Source organism: Notechis scutatus, chromosome 6, assembly GCF_049901735.1.
Source record: "Notechis scutatus isolate UNSWTSFEM ecotype Mainland chromosome 6, rNotScu1.2, whole genome shotgun sequence".
Taxonomy (NCBI): Eukaryota; Metazoa; Chordata; class Lepidosauria; order Squamata; family Elapidae; genus Notechis; species Notechis scutatus.
In genome coordinates this window covers 66,260,813-66,266,812 of record NC_142014.1, presented here as the reverse complement: position 1 = coordinate 66,266,812, position 6,000 = coordinate 66,260,813, and the positions used below count along the sequence as shown (strand labels likewise).

General features: G+C 37.4%; 1 protein-coding gene across 2 annotated transcripts in view; it reads left to right on the top strand.

The window, feature by feature from the left end:
• Positions 1-222: 222 nt before the first annotated feature.
• NINJ2 (ninjurin 2) overlaps positions 223-6,000 on the top strand; it is a 111,726-nt gene continuing 105,948 nt past the window's right edge. For both annotated transcript variants that reach the window (XM_087968578.1, XM_026693536.2), the window contains exon 1: positions 223-338. The gene's annotated coding sequence lies outside the window, so the exon portion shown is untranslated. The remainder of the gene's footprint in view (positions 339-6,000) is intronic.

Here is a 6,000-nt window from a genome sequence, read left to right as displayed (position 1 = left end):
TGCTGGATTAACATGGTGCTGGCATAATAAATTAATCTTTTTTCTATGTTTAGTTTAGTTTACTTTATTGTCATTGCACCTCATACAACGAAATCAAACACCATCTTCAGTGCATATCATGACCATGACCTGTCCTTACTTGTTCTTTATTTCCTGCTTTTACAACCTCAGCTGCTTTGCACCGCACAGCTGAGGTTGAAAAAGCAGGAAAAAAGTGGCTTTTCAAACGCTGCACATCTGTCCGGGTGGTACAGTTTAATGTTTTTTAAATGCACGCATGCGCGCGCAAAACATAGTCACCGAACCGGTAGTAACACCAGTTGAATCCCATCCCTGCCGTAAGTAGACAAAGCTCTCCTAGACCCTTTGATATGGACTCTGAAGAGTGATTTTTGTGCGATCTTTCCTTTCCATTCCCGCTAATATTTTGTGGCTTATGGCAACTAGGATTATAACAAGTCTTGTTGGGTGATTTGGAGGTGGGCAAGTATTATCTTTCCTCAACCTCTTTCAGATAGGAGGTAGAGTCTTCTTTTCTTGAAGTAGCCAGCTTGTTCTTAAGTAATGGGATACTTACAACTATGTGAGAATAATGGTGTGATAGGAAAGAGATGATTTCTTGTTGTTTTTTCCACCGTTTTTATTTATTACAATCTTGAACTGCATATGACTGGGCTATTTCTCAATTGCTTCTTCTCTTTAGTGATCATTTCCGAAGTAATCTAATACTTTCTTAGCTTGGTTAATTTCTTCTTTTGTAATGATATCATTATCACCCCAGTTTTAACTATAGAACCCTTTACTTTGTTCCTTCTCATGGCGTCTTAGTTAAGAATCTCACATGGTATCACCTTTTATAAAAAAAAAACAACCAGATTTTTACTGATGTGCGAGTGATTTTTTTAAATATGAAAAATGACCCTGGAGGGCAAGAATCAATAACAGGAGGGGAGGGAGCTTCCCTGCCACACTGAAGAATAGCCAATTGAGTGGGAGGATTGGCATCCATCAAAAGCTTGTGCAACCCAATTTAAACAAGACAGGACACAGCAGGGATTACAGTTGTATATGTCCTGCAGTTTAGCTCTGTGTCGTTATTATTCTGCCTGGACATGTCTACTTGTTTTTAAAAGAAATCCTTTGTGGTTGACACACAAAAAAAGACCCCAGAGAGCTTTTCAAATGGAAATGCCATGATCTGAACCACTGTATTCTGCCTGCAAATCATGTGTTAATCCTAATAGACAGGGTACATATCTAAAATAAGCCTCTGTCAAAAATGCTCTTGACATTTATTGGTAAATCTCAAAGTGAAGAATCTGTTGTGGGATATATCCTAGGAAATACGTAACACAGAGACATACAGTTCTCATCTGTGGTTATCTTGCCTGCAACTCCACTCGTGTGGCCTTTTGCTATCGCAATGGCCTTTTGCAGGAGGGTCAGGATGGCTATTTTGGGGATTAAAGTAGTGGAAAGTTCCGTCTTCTCTACTTTATCCAATGACGTGTTAAGTTTATTTGAAATTAATTCTTGCCCTTCCCAGCTTATAATTCTCCAAGTGTTGCTGAATAACTATTCCCAGAATCTTTCATTTTTGCTATGCTGGCTGGAATTGATGGAGCTATAGCTGAGCAGGATCGGGAGAACCACCTGGGACCCGGTGGGTGGGTTGCCATAGAACTGAGAAATAAGTAATGGGCTTAAAATCTATCAGGTTTGTCAGAAACAAGGCAATTGGGCAATAGGGTTTTGGATGGACAGGACTGTAACTGGAAGAAGTCAAAATTTAAAAAACCGCCCCCCAAAAACGACCCTCACAGAGAGGAGCATATATCAACCCCGCCTCCAGTGACTCCAGAAAATCAAAACCTACAAATAGAAGATGAAATTATTGTCTCATTCAATGTCAGAACACTCTTTACATCCACAGACTGAGAACTAGCAAAATAATGTGTGGCAGCAGTACCATAACATATACTCAATCTAATCAAATGCACTAAGATAGAAATACCCAGAATCATGGATCTCATCAACTCCGCTGCACCATCTATGTTCAGTTTGATGGACAAATATGCCAATAAACCAGAGGAATATCCATAGATCACCACTCTTGGGACTCTTAGTAGAGACTGTGATATAGTGTTTAGAAATCTCCATGTCTGTGGAGATTCTCAGTCATCCAGGTCCTGGTTGTCCCAAAGGTAGTTTTCCAAAGGGCAACTGGACTTTCTTTGAAGATGTTTCACCACTAAGAACTGAAGAAGTTTCTTGGATGAGAAGTGAAACATCTTCAAGCAAAGCAAAGTTCAGTTGCCTTTCGAAAAAGCATGTTTGGGATATGGCACTCCTATGCATGCAACCAACAATTTGGATTTGATATGTAGGTGACACCGACATAAATAAAAAAGGAACAGCTAGAGAAGGCAGATGAAACACTCAACAATATCTTCAAAGGAATAAAATTCACATGGGAAGAAGAAAATAACAACATGCTATGCTTCCTGGCTATTCTCAACAGCAAAGGAAACAACAGCAAGTTAGAAACACACGTCTATTGAAAAACAGCTCATGCTAAACAAGTGGTCCATTATCAAAGTAACAACCCAATTTCCCACAAGAGGAGCCGGGTAAGAACATTATTCAGATGAGCACAAATGCATTGCAGCAACCCAGAACATACTGGACCATTTTTCCCCCAATTTTTTTTGCTTCCTGACAATATTTTAACCAATCTGAATGTAGTTTGGTGTTCTCTAGTTGCCAGGAAAATTCTCAACAACATCATTGAATGCTTTCCAGATGATTTTCTCTAGCCCCACTAACAGATCTTCAAACAGCTTGTCATTGATGATGTGTCTGATCTGTGGACATGGCTTCCTTAATCTTGGCATCAGTAATTCTTGGAAACATCTGTCTCAAGTAACAAAAATCTTCACTTTATCTGTTCATCACTTTCACAAATGTTTCCATCAGTCCGAGTTTAATGTGGAGCAGAGGCAAATATAACTTTGTTGGATCAACAGGTGATTTTTTTTGCCTTGGACCCAAATTATTTCAAAGCAGCCATTCCCTTTTAATGTAATGCAACTCTCTTGCACAACTGCCCCATTTTACATATGTAACAACTGTACAGGGTATATCCGAGTTGCATTCCAAACAGCAAAGCTACTAATTTTAGATCTCCACAGATATTCCTGCAGTACCTGGTAAATTGGATGGATGTACTTCAGCAACTATTCCATGTTTTTGTATGTTTCTTTATTTTTTTAAATAAATTTTTATTGAATTTTCACCTTTAAAAAAACAAGTTCTATATACATTTTTTCAGTTGTTTGTAGCATCAGTTATTCCATTTTCCTATACATACACACACACATATATATATATTATTTACAATTATACTTTTACCCTTTTACTTTTACATTATTTTTTCTTTCTATTGTCTAACCAGACATACAATTTTTCCCAGACCGTATCAAATTCTTTTTCTTCCCTCTCCTGAAATTTCATTGTGAGTTTATTCATTTCAGCCCAATCCATTACATTCATTATAATCATATTTTCTGTGGGACTATTATCTAGTTTCCAATTTTGAGCATATATCGGTTAATATATGTATTATTAAGCATTCAATATCTTTTGCATATTCCCCTTTAGTTATCACTAGTAAGAATGTTTCAGGTTTGGATATTATATTTGAGTCTGTTATTTCCTGTGACCAGATCTTATTCCAAAATTTTATCACTTTTGGGCAGGTCCACCACATGTGAAAGAAGGTACCTGATTCTCTAATTTGTGCAGCATAGCCAATACATAGCAAAGGATGTACGTTGTGTAAAAACAGAAAATTTCTATAATATGGTATGTGGTAAATTAAATTACAAGATAATTTCATATTTAAAGCCAAAATCTATATGATACACCTAAAACTGGTCAGGAAGCAAAATCTTTGCTCTCCAGTGACATCAGAAAAAGGAAACAGGCCACTATATGACATTTTCCTACAAAGTGGATACACACACAACTTTATCAAAAAGTGTCTGGCTATTCAACTCTCAACAGCACATTTAACACAAGCTATGAAAAGGGTAACAGTGCCGTACATCAAAACCATCCCAGAGACAACCAACAGATTATTACAACGACACAGCACTGCCGTAGCACACAAATCAACTACAATCCTCGAAAACATCTTAAGCAAACCAAAAGGCCCAATGGCCACATGTACAAAAACTACAGTGTAATTTTTAAATAAAACTATTATATAAAAAAAGTCAGGGAAGTTATAAAAGGCTGTGGAGGTGCAAATACAGATACTGATATATACTCATGGAGTAAGAAGGAAGAAACACACAAGATGCTTAGCCAGAAGACCAATGTCTAGGAAACTGTTTCTGTGACCCAACAGGACCAAAATATCTTCCCCATTGTGAGTGGAATTGCAGATTGAATAACTTTCATGTACAGTGTGTTTTCCAGAACCTCTTGATGTCCTGCCTTTTATACTTCAGGTTGTGATGTTCAGGTGGTTCTTGTTTACTGGTGCATTGCATTGCAGGATTAATTTCTTTCTGCTCACCCCCCAGCATTACTTGCTTAGTAACATCTCTGCAAGGCGGCAGAACAATTCCCAGTGCTGCAAAAATGATCCAAAACACACCATCTCCCAGAAGGCTAATTATAAGAAACATTGCATGTTTCTGATAATGGCTTCTGCTACTCAGAAAGTAGAAAGTGACATTTTGATTTGGGATATCAAACATATGTGCAGCAGTGCATTTCCCCCTCAAATATGCTGAGCTGTAATCCCAAGGGTGATAGAACATGAGAACTAACCATCTTCGGAGGTTGATTTGGTACTGAGTATGGTGTACTAAATATGTACATAAAATGCAAATGAATTGTGGTTAAATTGCTTCCTTGGAGAAAAGAGACACGCATCCCTCGCAGAAGCTCCCAGGACCCTTTCAAATATTGCTCATAAATAATTTTTAGCGTGATTCTATGAAATATAAATGTGGTGATCCTAGTTATGGCTTTTTTACTTCATGCACTGTAATGTTATTCACTAAGAATTAAAAATAAATCAAATTTAGCTTCTCTTTTGGTCATACTTTGTACCTCCAAATATGCTGTGTATTCCTGAGATGAATGTTTAGTTTCAAAATTTAAACTTGTTATATTGAGAACAGAGCAACAGGCACTTTTTAGAACTTTGGGCCAAATTCTCTCTCTCTCTCTCTCTCTCTCTCCCCCTCCCTCCAGTGGTGGGATTCAAATTTTTTTACTACCGGTTCTGTGGGCATGGCTTGGTGGGCATGGCAGGGAAAGAATACTGTAAAATCTCCAGTCAGAGGTGGTATTTGCTGGTTCTCCGAACTACTCAAAATTTCCGCTACTGGTTCTTCAGAACTGGTCAGAACCTGCTGAATACCACCTCTGCCTCCCTCCCTCTCTCTCTCCCCCTCCTCTCTCTCTTCAAAAAAATCTGAATGTGAGCAGTTTTACCTTTGCATATTTTTGTTCCTGAAGTAAATTCTTAACCCTCTCTTTGAGCCAAACCACATTTGCTCTAATTATTTGCTTTTAACAGCACAATAATAGCAGCAACAGCACTTACTTATATACTGCTTCATAGTGCTTTAAAGCCATCTCTAAGCAGTTTACAGAGTCAGCCATTTTTTTTATTGCCCACTTATATCTAGGAATAAGGGGTAGATCCTTCTGAGTTTCTTAATACACAAGTGAAACCATGTGCAAGAAATGCACTACAAGAGAATTTTGTTGGTAATTAAATGCAAGTAATTATTGATAGTAATTAAATTAAAATTTTAATTAGAAGACTTGATTTTCTTTGTCATTTCTATTATACTTTGAACAACAATCCCTTTTCAACCATAAATTGTATATAAAAATATGACATATTAGAAGAATGAACTGTGGAAAAAAATCTTCGGAGCTCATGAATAAAGTGGTCTTTCTAAAACAGCTTTAGTC